This window comes from Lucilia sericata, unplaced genomic scaffold, assembly GCF_015586225.1.
Source record: "Lucilia sericata isolate MDLA Ls3-8-SP2 unplaced genomic scaffold, ASM1558622v1 Contig000040F_arrow, whole genome shotgun sequence".
Classification (NCBI taxonomy): Eukaryota; Metazoa; Arthropoda; class Insecta; order Diptera; family Calliphoridae; genus Lucilia; species Lucilia sericata.
The window spans coordinates 515,145-534,059 of NW_023994078.1; the positions used below are offsets into that span (position 1 = coordinate 515,145).

General features: G+C 31.4%; 1 protein-coding gene across 5 annotated transcripts in view; it reads right to left on the minus strand.

The window, feature by feature from the left end:
• Positions 1–18,266, minus strand: part of LOC119613546 (growth/differentiation factor 8) — a 110,217-nt gene extending 91,951 nt beyond the window's left edge. The window contains exon 1 of one of the 5 annotated variants that reach the window (XM_037969607.1): positions 18,004–18,266. The gene's annotated coding sequence lies outside the window, so the exon portion shown is untranslated. Of the gene's footprint in view, positions 1–439; positions 455–1,865; positions 2,130–17,861 lie in introns of those variants that run through there. The other 4 variants (XM_037969576.1, XM_037969592.1, XM_037969599.1 and 1 more) reach the window with 4 other exon arrangements.
• Positions 18,267–18,915: the final 649 nt, after the last annotated feature.

The following is an 18,915-nucleotide window of genomic DNA, read 5'->3' on the forward strand; positions in this document are numbered from 1 at the left end:
TTTCAGAAGTGAACATAATATGGGAGCTATGACTAATTATGGACCGATCTGAAAAAAATTCCGTATACATATTCATAAACATATTCAAGTTGAATTTTATTCCGATAACTTTTATTCTCAATGATATTGTGCATTTAAGTTATTTTCGGAAATGATCCTTATATGGGAATTGTGATTAAATATCGAGCGATTCGGGAAAAATTTCGCATAATCATTTATATATATTTATTAGTTAATGAAATATGTGGGTAGAGTGAAAAAAATCACTGAATGATTTATATATACACAAAACATATTCGTGTCGAATTTTAGCCCGTTAGCTTTATTAGTTAGTGAAATATGAACGATTAAGTGATTTTCGGAAGTGGATCTTATATGGGAGCTATGACCAATTATGGACAGATGCGGAAAAAAAATTGGTAGAGTGATTTATACATACCCAAAACATTTTTATATCAAATTTTATCTCGATAGCTTTTTTATCAATGATATATGCTTGTTTAAGTTATGTTCCTGAATTGGGCCTTATATGAGAGCCATGACCAATTGTGAACCGATAAGAATCTTCGTTAGTGGTATGATTTCTGTTCATATTATATATTTATTTTTTTGAGTTGATACCGATATATTTGAGGAAGTTATTAACGATAAATCCATTTCCGGAAATATGTACCTTTGTATGGGGGCTATGTGAAATTTTTGATCGATTGTTATGATTTTGAACATAATTGATCCCTGGATAAAAAAATTACGTGTGACAAAATTATTCGGATTATCTTTTGTAGTGGCTGAGAAAACTGCTTAAGAATTACAAAAAAATTAAATTTTTTTTGAGGTAGTCTTACAAACTTCTATCACCACTGATGGTTGTACAGGGTATAAAATTTTTTTTGGAGACAATGCAGAAATACACTGAACGTCAAAAGTGAGTATATTTTGTTTTATTATTATAATGCAGAATATAAATGCGATTTGTGGATAAAATTTGTAAAAGTAAAATCATTAAATATTAATTAATAATGAAAGAGATTATTTTCATTTTAATTGGAAATATTTTATTTTTTCCTATTTGAAGTGAAAAACTCCAAAATTTTCGACCCGAAAGTGAGAATACAGGCTCATTAATTTTTGTTACAAATGGCGAATGTCACCAATTTTTTCATGGAATATCATTTTTTTAGATTTTTATAATTTTTTTATCACATTTAATAAAAAATATCATAAATTTCACCGACTACCCCGGAAATTTTAAAAATAACGATGCAGTTAACAATTTTAAACAATTTTCACTAAAATGACGTAATGACAAAAACCTTAAAAATTCGTTGCTCTCATATTGCATATGATGATTCATTAATTAAATTTTTTCGAAAAAAATGGCTAAGTAACCGACAAAACAAACCGTTCTAAATATCGTCAAGTATAGTTGAGGATTTTGTATGATTTGCAACTTTTTAATAGGGTTTAGATTTTTAAAATTTATTCATACAAAAATTGAGTAAGACGTTGGTGTAAAGTGTTTTCAAGAAATTGTGTCAAAATTGGACATTTTAGGACATTAGACTTTATAATATGTCAATGACCGCATGAGTTCTTTGCTGTTTTGGAAGCGAAATCTGGAATATTGATGACCTAGTCAGTTCAATAGCAGCAACAACCGTCACATCTTAATTCTAGCATTAATATAAGTCATTATTTTAACCGCCAGATCAGAGAATGGAACGTTAGAAGCAATAAAAAAACATTCTCGAAACATTCTCGAAAATTCCCGGATATGTCGGTGAAATTTATAATATTATGTATTAAGTGTGATAAAAAATGTATAAAAATTTAAAAAATTATATTCCTTGAAAAATTATACTCACTTTTGGCTCGAAAATTTTGGAGTTTTTCACTTTAAATCAGAAAAATTTTAATTTTTCCAATTAAAATTCTCTTTCATTATTATTTAATATTTAAGGATTTTACTTTTACTAATCGCTTTTATGTTCTGCATTATAATAATAAAACAGAATAAGTCACTCATTTTTGACGCTCATTTTTGAGCTATCTGAACTCCTTTGGACAATTTTTGCTAGGAAAGTTACACTCATTTTAATAAAACCCTGTATGACCAAAATGTCCAACTTTGACTCCCTCTAATTCCCGCAGTTCTTGACCGATCGAGCTGTCTGGCCTACTATCCAATAGTACTAATAGTAGACATTAATAACGCTACTGTGTATGTTTGTAACCTAAATATTTCTAGAAAAAAGAATACATCTCGCACAAGAATATAATAATAATTTAAGAATTTTTTGGCTCTTATGCAGTGTTGCCACAACAAAATTTTTTTCTAACCAAAATTCGAATAAAAAATAACCAAATTAAGAAAAAAGTAAACAAAATCATTTTTATTTGTTTCATGTTTACATTTGGACATTAAAATAACAAATTCATTTTCTGAAGTGGAACTTGTAACTATGTTAAATTTCGTCGCTAAACTGGTATTATGAAGACAGTTATGAGCGTTAATGTAATTTTCTGTACGGAATCTTATATGAGACGTATGGTCAATTATGGACCAATTCTCATAAAATCTGACAGAGATATTTTAGTTCCTTTAAAACTTGATTATTTCGAATTTTGTTGCTATGTTGCAGTACATTATGAGCTTTAAAGTCATTTTCTGAGGAGACTTTTTATGAGGGATAGAGTCAATTATGTACCGATCCTCATAAACTTTGACAAATACATTTCCAATAAAACTTTTTTATATTGAATTTCATCGCTATAGATGCTTTTTTAAGCAATATAGTAATTTTCTGAATAGGAAATCGTTGACCGATATTTCGCATTTTCAATACCAATCAAACTGGGTCAATTAAAAATATTTTGGCAAAATATTTCAGTTTTCTATCTTGTTTCTTTTCGACTCTATCGTGTTTTCAACAATAAATATATGTCTCTTCGCGGATTCGTTAACAAATGTAATTAATATTTATTTAAAAAAACAACTGAGTTTTTAACGCGTTTTAGCGCAATTCAAAAATACTCCACATATGACTTTTTGGAAAACAATTTTAAATTATAAAATTCTTCCCATTTTATCTACAGATTTGGAGATTTCGTTCGAAATTTGGGTTTAAGGGGTATATTTGACCAAATTATAATACCATGTAGCAGATGTTAGCATTACATTCATAACTTCAGCAATATTTGTAAACATAATCTATCCAAATTATTCGACAAATTGACCAAAATTTGGTAGAAGTCAAATATCATGAGTATCAAATCTTTGCATATATCGCGATTATTGTTCGAAAAATACCCTTATGCACATAAGTATAACCAGTAGATGTACGAATTGCAGTAATAAAAAATTTCGAATAGTAAAAAAAAAAAATTCCACATATTACCAAAATTCAAAACAGGACGATATGTATATTTACATAGTTGATTTAAAACTAGAGATAAAAGAAGTTTTTTTTAATTTTATTTTTAGAATAAAAGCAAACAGCATTTAGTTCAATTCTTTGCAAAAAATAACCAAAACGAAAAAGTAATTCACATGTACACATGCAAAATAAAAATAACCAATTTTTGGTTAATAATAACCAAAGTGGCAACACTGCTCTTATGTAAGTAATTTAAAAAAATAACAAATATGAATGTAAAGTCGGGCACGGCCGACCATATGATACCCAACACAAGTGAGTATGTTAAATAAAAACATTTAATTTGATTTTTATCTTAATTCCGAAATAATGGTCCAATTTCAACCACTTTCATCAAATTATCTTGAAGTTCAAGTTTATTTTCAAAGTATCATTCTTTACATGTTCGCTTAAAACTATTTTATATTATATATTTTTTCCTACATACTAAGTATTTTAGTGGGACTTGTCAACTAAATAAATAAAAGTATTTGTAGTCTCACCACAAAATCCATCATTCAAAAATTAATTACATTTCAAATATGTCATTAAATAAAATATTCTCCGAAAAAAGGGAAGAAAAAGGAGATAGATAACTTATTAACTAAATATTAAATAATCTCTTAAAACTAAAATAGAAAATATGTACAAAGATAGGGAAATTATTTACAAACGATAAGGAGAAAGGAATATATGTATATATTTACAAAATATTAGGCTTATAGCCTATTGCGCAGTATTATATACTGTGTCATCGATATCCAAAGTATTAATCCTCCTGTGGTAAAACATAAGGTTCGCACCCTCATAGAGTAGTCTGGCCTCTCTCAAGGACAGGAGATCAACTGGGGACATATATCGAGACGATCGAATCATCTCAATATCTACCGCCCGTGCAAAACATTCCTGCACCAGACTGTTCCCTAGAGAACGAGCCTTTTCCAGGAAAGCTATTGCAGTTCTGACCATAAATTTGTCAATCCTGTCAAACCCTATCGACTTATAGATAGACCCATATGGACACACAACAGAAATGACAGCCAGACATTGCTAAATCGATTCTGAGCTAATTGGTATAGGTATATTTTTGGATAAATTTTGTGTATTTCAATATGTATGTCACATAAATATTATTTATATGTAGGTGATTCGAGATATCCATTTGAACCTTGGTTGTTAACACCCTACAGAAATCCCCAAGAAAATTCAATAGAAACGAAGTTTAACGATATTCATTCCAAAGAAAGGTGTATTGCCGAAAAGACAATTGGAATTTTGAAGACCTGCTTGAAAGTCTAATGTCGAGACAAGCGATGTCGTTATAGTGCCGCACATTGCACATTTCTCTAATGTACGTGCAGCTCTACACAATATTTGCATGCATTTTAAAGAGCCCAATTACGAAGACATACAACAAACGCCATTGGACACGGGAATACCTGAAATAGATACGGGAACAGAAACACAAATAACCAATGTGGGGGAAAGATTAGAGACAACATTAAATTTAACTTATGTTCCTAGAATTAAACGATTTTTTCTATTTTTGTTATTAAATTTAATCCAACAGAAAAATATGTAAATGTTTTGACAAAAAAATCAAATTAATAAGATCAACAGAACAAAATATAAGAATTAAATATTTTAATCAATTAAGATATTACACCTATCGCCAATTTCGTTCACTAAATTTTTTGGTGGTGAAAAAAATTCCCTGTTGTGAAATTTATTGATGGAATTTTGCATACAAAATGAACTACTATGAATGACCATAGGGGTGATTAAAATTTATTTTTTCCCACTTCTTTTTACATATTTGTAGTTCCATTTCTTTTACTTAAATTTTTAAATTATACTCTCATTCCTTCATTTTAAAGATCTTCATTTTTAAGATCTTGAGAACTTAAATGGCTAAGTAACCGACAAAACAAACCGTTCTAAATATCGTCAAGTGTAGTTGAGGATTTTGTATGATTTGCAACTTTTTTATAGGGTTTAGATTTTTAAAATTTATTCATACAAAAATTGAGTAAGACGTTGGTGTAAAGTGTTTTCAAGAAATTGTGTCAAAATTGGACATTTTAGGACATTAGACTTTATAATATGTCAATGACCGCATGAGTTCTTTGCTGTTTTGGAAGCGAAATCTGGAATATTGATGACCTAGTCAGTTCAATAGCAGCAACAACCGTCACATCTTAATTCTAGCATTAATATAAGTCATTATTTTAACCGCCAGATCAGAGAATGGAACGTTAGAAGCAATAAAAAAACATTCTCGAAACATTCTCGAAAATTCCCGGATATGTCGGTGAAATTTATAATATTATGTATTAAGTGTGATAAAAAATGTATAAAAATTTAAAAAATTATATTCCTTGAAAAATTATACTCACTTTTGGCTCGAAAATTTTGGAGTTTTTCACATTAAATCAGAAAAATTTTAATTTTTCCAATTAAAATTCTCTTTCATTATTATTTAATATTTAAGGATTTTACTTTTACTAATCGCTTTTATGTTCTGCATTATAATAATAAAACAGAATAAGTCACTCATTTTTGACGCTCATTTTTGAGCTATCTGAACTCCTTTGGACAATTTTTGCTAGGAAAGTTACACTCATTTTAATAAAACCCTGTATGACCAAAATGTCCAACTTTGACTCCCTCTAATTCCCGCAGTTCTTGACCGATCGAGCTGTCTGGCCTACTATCCAATAGTACTAATAGTAGACATTAATAACGCTACTGTGTATGTTTGTAACCTAAATATTTCTAGAAAAAAGAATACATCTCGCACAAGAATATAATAATAATTTAAGAATTTTTTGGCTCTTATGCAGTGTTGCCACAACAAAATTTTTTTCTAACCAAAATTCGAATAAAAAATAACCAAATTAAGAAAAAAGTAAACAAAATCATTTTTATTTGTTTCATGTTTACATTTGGACATTAAAATAACAAATTCATTTTCTGAAGTGGAACTTGTAACTATGTTAAATTTCGTCGCTAAACTGGTATTATGAAGACAGTTATGAGCGTTAATGTAATTTTCTGTACGGAATCTTATATGAGACGTATGGTCAATTATGGACCAATTCTCATAAAATCTGACAGAGATATTTTAGTTCCTTTAAAACTTGATTATTTCGAATTTTGTTGCTATGTTGCAGTACATTATGAGCTTTAAAGTCATTTTCTGAGGAGACTTTTTATGAGGGATAGAGTCAATTATGTACCGATCCTCATAAACTTTGACAAATACATTTCCAATAAAACTTTTTTATATTGAATTTCATCGCTATAGATGCTTTTTTAAGCAATATAGTAATTTTCTGAATAGGAAATCGTTGACCGATATTTCGCATTTTCAATACCAATCAAACTGGGTCAATTAAAAATATTTTGGCAAAATATTTCAGTTTTCTATCTTGTTTCTTTTCGACTCTATCGTGTTTTCAACAATAAATATATGTCTCTTCGCGGATTCGTTAACAAATGTAATTAATATTTATTTTAAAAAACAACTGAGTTTTTAACGCGTTTTAGCGCAATTCAAAAATACTCCACATATGACTTTTTGGAAAACAATTTTAAATTATAAAATTCTTCCCATTTTATCTACAGATTTGGAGATTTCGTTCGAAATTTGGGTTTAAGGGGTATATTTGACCAAATTATAATACCATGTAGCAGATGTTAGCATTACATTCATAACTTCAGCAATATTTGTAAACATAATCTATCCAAATTATTCGACAAATTGACCAAAATTTGGTAGAAGTCAAATATCATGAGTATCAAATCTTTGCATATATCGCGATTATTGTTCGAAAAATACCCTTATGCACATAAGTATAACCAGTAGATGTACGAATTGCAGTAATAAAAAATTGCGAATAGTAAAAAAAAAAAAATTCCACATATTACCAAAATTCAAAACAGGACGATATGTATATTTACATAGTTGATTTAAAACTAGAGATAAAAGAAGTTTTTTTTAATTTTATTTTTAGAATAAAAGCAAACAGCATTTAGTTCAATTCTTTGCAAAAAATAACCAAAACGAAAAAGTAATTCACATGTACACATGCAAAATAAAAATAACCAATTTTTGGTTAATAATAACCAAAGTGGCAACACTGCTCTTATGTAAGTAATTTAAAAAAATAACAAATATGAATGTAAAGTCGGGCACGGCCGACCATATGATACCCAACACCAGTGAGTATGTTAAATAAAAACATTTAATTTGATTTTTATCTTAATTCCGAAATAATGGACCAATTTCAACCACTTTCATCAAATTATCTTGAAGTTCAAGTTTATTTTCAAAGTATCATTCTTTACATGTTCGCTTAAAACTATTTTATATTATATATTTTTTCCTACATACTAAGTATTTTAGTGGGACTTGTCAACTAAATAAATAAAAGTATTTGTAGTCTCACCACAAAATCCATCATTCAAAAATTAATTACATTTCAAATATGTCATTAAATAAAATATTCTCCGAAAAAAGGGAAGAAAAAGGAGATAGATAACTTATTAACTAAATATTAAATAATCTCTTAAAACTAAAATAGAAAATATGTACAAAGATAGGGAAATTATTTACAAACGATAAGGAGAAAGGAATATATGTATATATTTACAAAATATTAGGCTTATAGCCTATTGCGCAGTATTATATACTGTGTCATCGATATCCAAAGTATTAATCCTCCTGTGGTAAAACATAAGGTTCGCACCCTCATAGAGTAGTCTGGCCTCTCTCAAGGACAGGAGATCAACTGGGGACATATATCGAGACGATCGAATCATCTCAATATCTACCGCCCGTGCAAAACATTCCTGCACCAGACTGTTCCCTAGAGAACGAGCCTTTTCCAGGAAAGCTATTGCAGTTCTGACCATAAATTTGTCAATCCTGTCAAACCCTATCGACTTATAGATAGACCCATATGGACACACAACAGAAATGACAGCCAGACATTGCTAAATCGATTCTGAGCTAATTGGTATAGGTATATTTTTGGATAAATTTTGTGTATTTCAATATGTATGTCACATAAATATTATTTATATGTAGGTGATTCGAGATATCCATTTGAACCTTAATTGTTGACACCCTACAGAAATCCCCAAGAAAATTCAATAGAAACGAAGTTTAACGATATTCATTCCAAAGAAAGGTGTATTGCCGAAAAGACAATTGGAATTTTGAAGACCTGCTTGAAAGTCTAATGTCGAGACAAGCGAAGTCGTTATAGTGCCGCACATTGCACATTTCTCTAATGTACGTGCAGCTCTACACAATATTTGCATGCATTTTAAAGAGCCCAATTACGAAGACATACAACAAACGCCATTGGACACGGGAATACCTGAAATAGATACGGGAACAGAAACACAAATAACCAATGTGGGGGAAAGATTAGAGACAACATTAAATTTAACTTATGTTCCTAGAATTAAACGATTTTTTCTATTTTTGTTATTAAATTTAATCCAACAGAAAAATATGTAAATGTTTTGACAAAAAAATCAAATTAATAAGATCAACAGAACAAAATATAAGAATTAAATATTTTAATCAATTAAGATATTACACCTATCGCCAATTTCGTTCACTAAATTTTTTGGTGGTGAAAAAAATTCCCTGTTGTGAAATTTATTGATGGAATTTTGCATACAAAATGAACTACTATGAATGACCATAGGGGTGATTCAAATTTATTTTTTCCCACTTCTTTTTACATATTTGTAGTTCCATTTCTTTTATTTAAATTTTTAAATTATACTCTCATTCCTTCATTTTAAAGATCTTCATTTTTAAGATCTTGAGAACTTATGTCGACGGCGTCATGAAATACCTCCCCAAAACAAAAATGAAATAAGTCCTTAAATTTGGAGACTTATTTCATTATGAAATAATTCCCCAATTTAAAAATGAAACAAGTAAGAGTGCTATATTCGGCTTTGCCGAATCTTATATACCCTTCACCATAGTGTATTTAATAAATATCAATTTCATAAAATTTAAATGTATTTCATTTTCCCGACTATATCATTATTATAGCAAAACGAACAACAACAACGCTAAACGAAATAAAAGGCAGTAAAACCAACAGCATCCAAACATAAGAAACGAAGTACATAAAAAAACAAGTAGGAAAGTATAGTCGGGCATGGCCGACCATATAATACCCTACACCATGAGTATATTTTAAAAATTTTAATTTTTCACAAAGAAATTTTTATGTTGAATTTTACCTTAATTCCAAAGTATTTAAGCAATTTATTGATAAAAAACAAATTTTCTAAATGAGGCTTTATATAGGAGTACAGGTCAAACATGGGCCATTAAATTTGGGAAAAGGATATATTGTTAAATAATAGTTAATTATGTTGAGTTTCATTGCGATACAAATGGTTACAAGTCAATTTTAGACGTTTAAGACATTTTTTGAAGGGGGGTTTGTATGGGGGCTAGGGTAGAGAGATAATAGCATATTTGACGTAATTATGGCATAAAAAGCCCAAATCGGGAGGTACGGTTGTATGGGGGCTAGGTGAAATAATGGACCGATTTCAACCATTTTCAATAGGCCTTGTGCCAAAAAACATGCTTGGTCCAAATTTCATCAAATTATCTTGAAAATTGCGGCCTGTACCTTGCGCACAAGGTTTACATGGACAGCCAGCCAGCCGGACAGACGGACGGACATGTCTTAATCGACTCAAAATGTGATTCTGAGTCGATCGGTATACTTAAAGGTGTAGGACCAATATTTTTGTGTGTTACAAAAATCAGCACAAACGTATAATACCCTCCCCACTTTAGTGGTGTAGGGTATAACAAAAACAAAATACACAATGCAGTGAAACCAACAGACATCCAAACATACGAAACTGAATACACTAAGCCATCCAAACATACAAAACGAAATATTAAACAAGTAAGAAAGTATAGTCGGGCGTGGCCGACCATATGATACCCTACACCAGTTATGAATATTAAATGTGATTTATTTTTCATAATAAAGCATTTATCTTCAATATTCCCTTGTTCCGATACATTTAAGCAATTTATGGATGAAAAACTAATTTTCTGAAAGAGGCTTTATATGGGGGCTAGGGGCAAATATGGACCAAGCCCGATAAAATTTTGTGAATATATTTATATTTACATAATATTTTATTGTGCTGAATTTCATCGCGATATTTGTGTTTATAAGTTAATTTGGGACATTCAAGTAATTTTCTGAAGGGGACTTTGTATGGGAGCTAGGGTCAAATGGGGCCCGATCTTTATGAAACTAGGCAGGGTCATCCAGACTTCTATAAAACTTAGTTGTGCCGTATTTTATCGATATATCTGTATATTTAACATAATTATGAGCTCAGAAGCCCTTTTCGGGGGGTTCTGTTCTATGGGGGCTAGGTGAAATAATGGACCGATTGTAACCATTTTCAAGGCTTCGTCCTTGGGTCAAATAAAACGTGCGTGCCAAATTTCATCCAATTACCTTGAAAATTGCGACCTGTACCTTGCGCACAAGGTTTACAAGTCAATTTTAGACGTTTAAGACATTTTTTGAAGGGGGGTTTGTATGGGGGCTAGGGTAGAGAGATAATAGCATATTTGACGTAATTATGGCATAAAAAGCCCAAATCGGGAGGTACGGTTGTATGGGGGCTAGGTGAAATAATGGACCGATTTCAACCATTTTCAATAGGCCTTGTGCCAAAAAACATGCTTGGTCCAAATTTCATCAAATTATCTTAAAAATTGCGGCCTGTACCTTGCGCACAAGGTTTACATGGACAGCCAGCCAGCCGGACAGACGGACGGACATGTCTTAATCGACTCAAAATGTGATTCTGAGTCGATCGGTATACTTAAAGGTGTAGGACCAATATTTTTGTGTGTTACAAAAATCAGCACAAACGTATAATACCCTCCCCACTATAGTGGTGTAGGGTATAACAAAAACAAAATACACAATGCAATGAAACCAACAGACATCCAAACATACGAAACTGAATACACTAAGCCATCCAAACATACAAAACGAAATATTAAACAAGTAAGAAAGTATAGTCGGGCGTGGCCGACCATATGATACCCTACACCAGTTATGAATATTAAATGTGATTTATTTTTCATAATGAAGCATTTATCTTCAATATTCCCTTGTTCCGATACATTTAAGCAATTTATGGATGAAAAACTAATTTTCTGAAAGAGGCTTTATATGGGGGCTAGGGGCAAATATGGACCAAGCCCGATAAAATTTTGTGAATATATTTATATTTACATAATATTTTATTGTGCTGAATTTCATCGCGATATTTGTGTTTATAAGTTAATTTGGGACATTCAAGTAATTTTCTGAAGGGGACTTTGTATGGGAGCTAGGGTCAAATGGGGCCCGATCTTTATGAAATTAGGCAGGGTCATCCAGACTTCTATAAAACTTAGTTGTGCCGTATTTTATCGATATATCTGTATATTTAACATAATTATGAGCTCAGAAGCCCTTTTCGGGGGGTTCTGTTCTATGGGGGCTAGGTGAAATAATGGACCGATTGTAACCATTTTCAAGGCTTCGTCCTTGGGTCAAATAAAACGTGCGTGCCAAATTTCATCCAATTACCTTGAAAATTGCGACCTGTACCTTGCGCACAAGGTTTACAAGTCAATTTTAGACGTTTAAGACATTTTTTGAAGGGGGGTTTGTATGGGGGCTAGGGTAGAGAGATAATAGCATATTTGACGTAATTATGGCATAAAAAGCCCAAATCGGGAGGTACGGTTGTATGGGGGCTAGGTGAAATAATGGACCGATTTCAACCATTTTCAATAGGCCTTGTGCCAAAAAAACATGCTTGGTCCAAATTTCATCAAATTATCTTGAAAATTGCGGCCTGTACCTTGCGCACAAGGTTTACATGGACAGCCAGCCAGCCGGACAGACGGACGGACATGTCTTAATCGACTCAAAATGTGATTCTGAGTCGATCGGTATACTTAAAGGTGTAGGACCAATATTTTTGTGTGTTACAAAAATCAGCACAAACGTATAATACCCTCCCCACTATAGTGGTGTAGGGTATAACAAAAACAAAATACACAATGCAATGAAACCAACAGACATCCAAACATACGAAACTGAATACACTAAGCCATCCAAACATACAAAACGAAATATTAAACAAGTAAGAAAGTATAGTCGGGCGTGGCCGACCATATGATACCCTACACCAGTTATGAATATTAAATGTGATTTATTTTTCATAATGAAGCATTTATCTTCAATATTCCCTTGTTCCGATACATTTAAGCAATTTATGGATGAAAAACTAATTTTCTGAAAGAGGCTTTATATGGGGGCTAGGGGCAAATATGGACCAAGCCCGATAAAATTTTGTGAATATATTTATATTTACATAATATTTTATTGTGCTGAATTTCATCGCGATATTTGTGTTTATAAGTTAATTTGGGACATTCAAGTAATTTTCTGAAGGGGACTTTGTATGGGAGCTAGGGTCAAATGGGGCCCGATCTTTATGAAATTAGGCAGGGTCATCCAGACTTCTATAAAACTTAGTTGTGCCGTATTTTATCGATATATCTGTATATTTAACATAATTATGAGCTCAGAAGCCCTTTTCGGGGGGTTCTGTTCTATGGGGGCTAGGTGAAATAATGGACCGATTGTAACCATTTTCAAGGCTTCGTCCTTGGGTCAAATAAAACGTGCGTGCCAAATTTCATCCAATTACCTTGAAAATTGCGACCTGTACCTTGCGCACAAGGTTTACATGGACAGCCAGCCAGCCAGACGGACGGACGGACATAGCTTAATTGACTCAGAAAACGATTCTAAGCCGATTGGTATACTTTAAGGTGGGTCTAGGACGAATATTTTTGTATGTTACAAACATCAGCACAAATCCAATATACCCTCCCCACTAAAGTGGTGTAGGGTATAAAAACAAACAAAAACAAAATACACAAGGCAATGAAACCAACTCACATCCAAACATACGAAACTGAATGCACCAAGAAACAAAAACAATATACAGAAGGCAATGAAACACACAGCCATCCAAACATACAAAACGAAATACTCAAAAAACAAGTAAGAGTGCTATATTCGACTGTGCCGAATCTTATATACCCTTCACCACAGTGTATTTAAAAATATAAATTCTATAAAATTTTAATTTATTTAATTTTACCGTTTATATCATTATTACGAAATAAACACACAAAAAAACAAAATACACAAGGCAGTAAAACCAACTGACATCCAAACATACGAAACGAAATACACAAAAAACAAAAACAAAATAGACAACGCAATGAAACCAACAGACATCCAAACATACGAAACTGAATACACCAAAAAACAAAAACAATATACAAGCATTTTTATTAATTATATTTAGCACTTTTGTAAACTAGAATTAAGTTTCATTTTTAATTGAACTGACAATTAATATCAGTTCAATTCTAGGCTGACATCGGGATAGTTTAACGGAAATAAATTAAAAAATATAAAATTTTAATTGTGTATTATTTTAAAAGGTGAGTTGGGCCCCATGGGTGGCCCAACCGTTATTTTTTTAAAGCACGAATATCGTCTTGCTTAACTTACATAAGGCAATGAAACATACGAAACGAAATACTCCAAAACAAAAAAGCAAAAACAAAATACACAACGGAATGAAACCAACAGACATCCAAACATACGAAACTGAATGCACCAAGAAACAAAAATAATATACACAAGTAAGAGTGTTATATTCGGCTGTGCCGAATCTCATATACCCACCATCAAACAGTATGCCGTAAAAGGAATGCTCCCCTATAAACATCAGCGTGATATTTGGAATATGGCTTAAGTAAATTATGGCCCAAGCTCTTTTGAACTAACAAAATATTAATTTAAAAAAAACAAATATTTTATTTCAATTCTTAAACCGTGAGCGTCGATTATGAACCGATACTCAAAAAATTTGTACAAATTTCAGCGCTATACTCGTATTTTAAATAAGGAACACTCGTAGTTATTAACAAAAACTCTTTCCTGAAGGGAACCTTTTGTGTATTAGCAACACATTCCCCATGAAATTCGGAGCGAATTTCATAACCGTATTTCATAACTCATATTTTTAAGCCAGTAATGATCGTTTAAGTAATTTTCTGAAGGGGACCTTATATGGGCGGTAGGGTAAATTATGGACCGATCCTCCCTTAATTTGGTGGAGAGATTTTGGCACGCATTAAACTTATGTGCGTCAATTTTCGTCACACTCATATTTTTAAGCCAGTAATGAGCATTGTAGTTATTTGCCTTATATGGGGGAAGGGTCATTTATGGGCCGATCCAAAAAAAATGGTACAGAGGTTTTGGCTCGTAAGAAACTTACGTGTGTAGCATTTCATCGCTTTACTCGTATTTTTAAGAGTGTAATGAGCGTTTAAGCTATTTCCTGAAGTGTACCCAATAGGGGGAGTAGGGCCAATTATGGACCTATCCACATAAAAGTTATTAAAAAGATTTTGGCTCACGAGGAACTTAATTGTGTAAAATTTTATTACTATATTCATATTTTTTAACCAGTAATGAGCGTTAAAGTAATTTTCAGAAGGGGACCTTATATGGGGGATAGGGTCATTTATGGGCCGATCTTAAAAAAAATTCGTAGAGCGATTTTGTTTCGTAAGAAACTTACTTATACCGAATTTCATCGCTATACTCGCATTTTTGGACCAGTAATGAGTGTTAAAGTAATTTTCTAAAGGGGACCTTATATGGGGGGTAGGCTTAATTATGGACCGATCCTCAAAAAATTTGGTAGAAAAATTTTGGCTCACATGAAACTTATTTATGTCGAATTTCATCGCTATACTCGCATTTTTGGACCAGTAATAAGTGTTAAAGTAATTTTCTAAAGGGGACCTTATATGGGGGGTAGGGTCATTTATGGGCCGATCCTAAAAAAAATTGGTTAAAAGGTTTTGGTTCGCAAGAAACTTACTTATACTGAATTTCATCGCTATACTCCTACTTATAAAACAGTTATGCCCGTTAAAGCTGTTTTTTGGAGGTCCATTTGTATGGGGGCTATCCGAAAAAGTGGACCGATATTACCCATTTTCAATACCAAACAAACCTTAGCAATAGAAAATACTTATGCAAAATTTCAACTGTCTAGCTCCTCTCGTGTGGTCCCTATCGTGATTTCAACAGACAGACGGACGGACGGACATGGCTAGATCGTCTTAGAATTTAATAAGGACCCGGAATATATATACTTTTATGGGTCTATGACCAATATTTCGATGTGTTACAAACGGAATGACAAAATCAATATACCCCCCATCTTTTTTGATGGTGGGTATAACAAGGTAATTAAACACACAGCCATCCAAACACATGAAACGAAATACTAAATGAATAAGCAGTGTTGTTGTTGTTGCGTATATCAAAGCATTAAAAAATTGTCTTTTTTATGAAATTTTCAGAGGTTGTCTCGGATTTTTGCCCATATCTCCGGTATTTATGGACCGATTTTGCTGATCTTCGAAAGCATGTCTAACAGAATTATTGATGATTCGGATCTCGCCGATATCTGGGGTCCTCTAAAAACTTATTTCAACAAACACACAGACGGACAGACGGACAGACAGACACACAGACAGACGGACACAGCTTAATCAACTCCGCTACCTATAGGGATCCAGAATATATATACTTTATGGGGTCGGAAAATTATATTATAGAAATTACAAACGGAATGACAAACTTTTATATACCCTTCTCACGAAGGTGAGAGGTGAGCCCCAACGAAATGAAATAACTTCCTAAATTAAAATGAATGAAATAAGTTCCCATTTAAAAATAACAAATTATGGAACAAGTCGGTTTTAGTGACATTTCTAAAAAAGTAGGTCGCTCATACTTTCGAGTGGGGCTTCAAAGTTTAATACATTTCAGTTTAATCGCTTAATAAAGATTCCCTTAATAGCCGGCCTGCGGCCGGGCGCAAGGACTTTCTACTCTATGGTATGTCCAACAAAGGCTTCGCTTAGTAAATATTTCCTAAATAGCAAGCCTACGGTCGGACGCAAGGATTTACCACTCTATAATATGAGCAACACCGGCTTCGCTTAGTTAAGATTTCCTAAATAGCCGGCCTAAGGCCGAACACTCCTGATACAAGGAGGGTGTATTCTTAGCGAAGCCGTTGTCCAATGTACCCAAAGGATAAAACCCTTGCGCCGGCCGAAGGCTGGCTATCAGACATATATTTTTTATTTCGTGTGACAAAAGTAATATAATGAAATAACTCCCCAAAAATATTTTTAGGGATTTATTTCATTTTTGAATTTTGAGGAATTATTTCATAATAAAATAACTCCCCATTTTAAATGTGAAATAATGCCCCAAAAACGAATTAAATTCCCAAATGTACATATTTGTAGTTCCATTTCATTTCCATTATTTCTTGGGGAGTTATTTCATGACGCCGGGTATCATATGGTCGCCCATGTCCGACTATACATTCTTACTTGTTTTCCATGCAGAAGTGATGTAAACAAAAATGTCTACCCAAAAAATCGAGTAAAATACTGATTAATTAGAAGTTTTTGCGTATAACTTTTTCATTTGTAGCTTGATACTTATAGTTTATACCTTGTTTGAAAGATAATTTTCTCTAAAAGATAAGATTTGGTCGAAATGTTAAGATAATACATATAATTTTAATGACACAATTTTTGAAGAAATCAGAAAAAGTCCTATTATTTACCCAATATTATACTTTTCAATTGATTTCCGGCACCAAAATGTACATAAAACAACAAAATTATAATAATTAATCAGTGGTGAAAAAAAAAGAAATTAAAAAATGTACGATATATACAAAAATTCAAAATTTTAATTTAATTAATAAGTTTTAGTTTTAATTTAATAAAAGAAATTTAAAATTTTTTAATATTAATTGAAATTTTACTTTAATTGAAATGTTAATTTAATTAAAATTTCTAGGTTTTCGAATGTACTAAATGAAATAAATTTTCATTTAAAATTAATATAAAATATTTAGTTCCACATTTCAGGCATTATTTTTTAATTTAAAGTAATTGTAATAGAGCATTGGTAATTGTTAAGGTAAGTCAAGTAGTTCTTTTCTGGGAACATTTACTACAAGACTGGTATAAATATAAAATAGGTGAAAACTATGGCTTTAGTTTTGACATTTATAACAAAAAATCACTCGCACACCGAAAATAATAGACATTTTTCAAAATAGTACTGATATTAAAAACCCAAATTTTGGATTATGCTAGTCTTGTAGTAAATGAGCTTTGTGTACTATGTACATATGTATGTATGTATGTATTTAAATTGGCATGCTTACATTAATCATGCAAACTCAAGAAACTAAGAAGAATATTAAAAGCCAGTCTATCTATACACTTTATTATTATTTTTATTTTATTAATATTATTTGTATAATATTAATTCACATACACTCCATACATATATATTATATTGCTTACAGTAAACAAATGAATCTTGAAAAATTTCCAAGCGCTGAATTATCTCTTTAAGATTTCAATTGAGATAAAAATTATTTTTATAAACGATTATTTTGTTTATTCTTTGTTATTATACTATATAGGTATATTTATAATATATGTATAAGCACAACACATTAAGTTTCTTAATCGACTCTTAAGAGAAATTTTGCACAGCTCAATGACACAATGTTACTTTCTGTTAATAAAAAATCAGATTTATCTTCAATGTTGCCACTCAAAATTCTAAATTTAAAATCGTTCTGTGAATTAAAAATACATAGGGCCAGTTCGTTTGTATTTCAGATCAAAAATAATTTCTACCAATGCATACTTTTGCACATTTTATTGATAGTACATGACTTGCTATGTTTTAGTCACTCGTTCATATTTGAGTTTTTTATAAATATTTAATAAAGAAGTTCAAACTGAAAATAAAAGACGAATAACATTTCACCATTAAAACCACTTTACTGATTAAAACTTCTTTATTTTTAATATTCAAATAAAAGGTATCAATCATTTTGAATAACATGAACATAATAAAAAAATTGGAGCTGTATTCATAAAAACTTAGTTTATAAAAAGTGGGTTTAGACTATGAGTTATTACGTACGACTTTACTTATAGAAAATAAAATGATATTGCATCCGTATTTTAAAAAAGATAATAAGAGTCGAGTGATACGCACACAGGGCCAGAGAAAATGATTTTTGGCCAAAAGTTGCTTTAGAAAATTCGCATAAACCATTCACACCAATATGTTGAACACACTTTGAAGCAGGTTTCGTGAAAATTTTATTTCAATTTTCATAGGTACCTCTTTAAAGTTAAACAAGTTATATTCGGCTATGCCGAATCTTAAATATCCTTCACCAGCAAGCTACTTTTTAT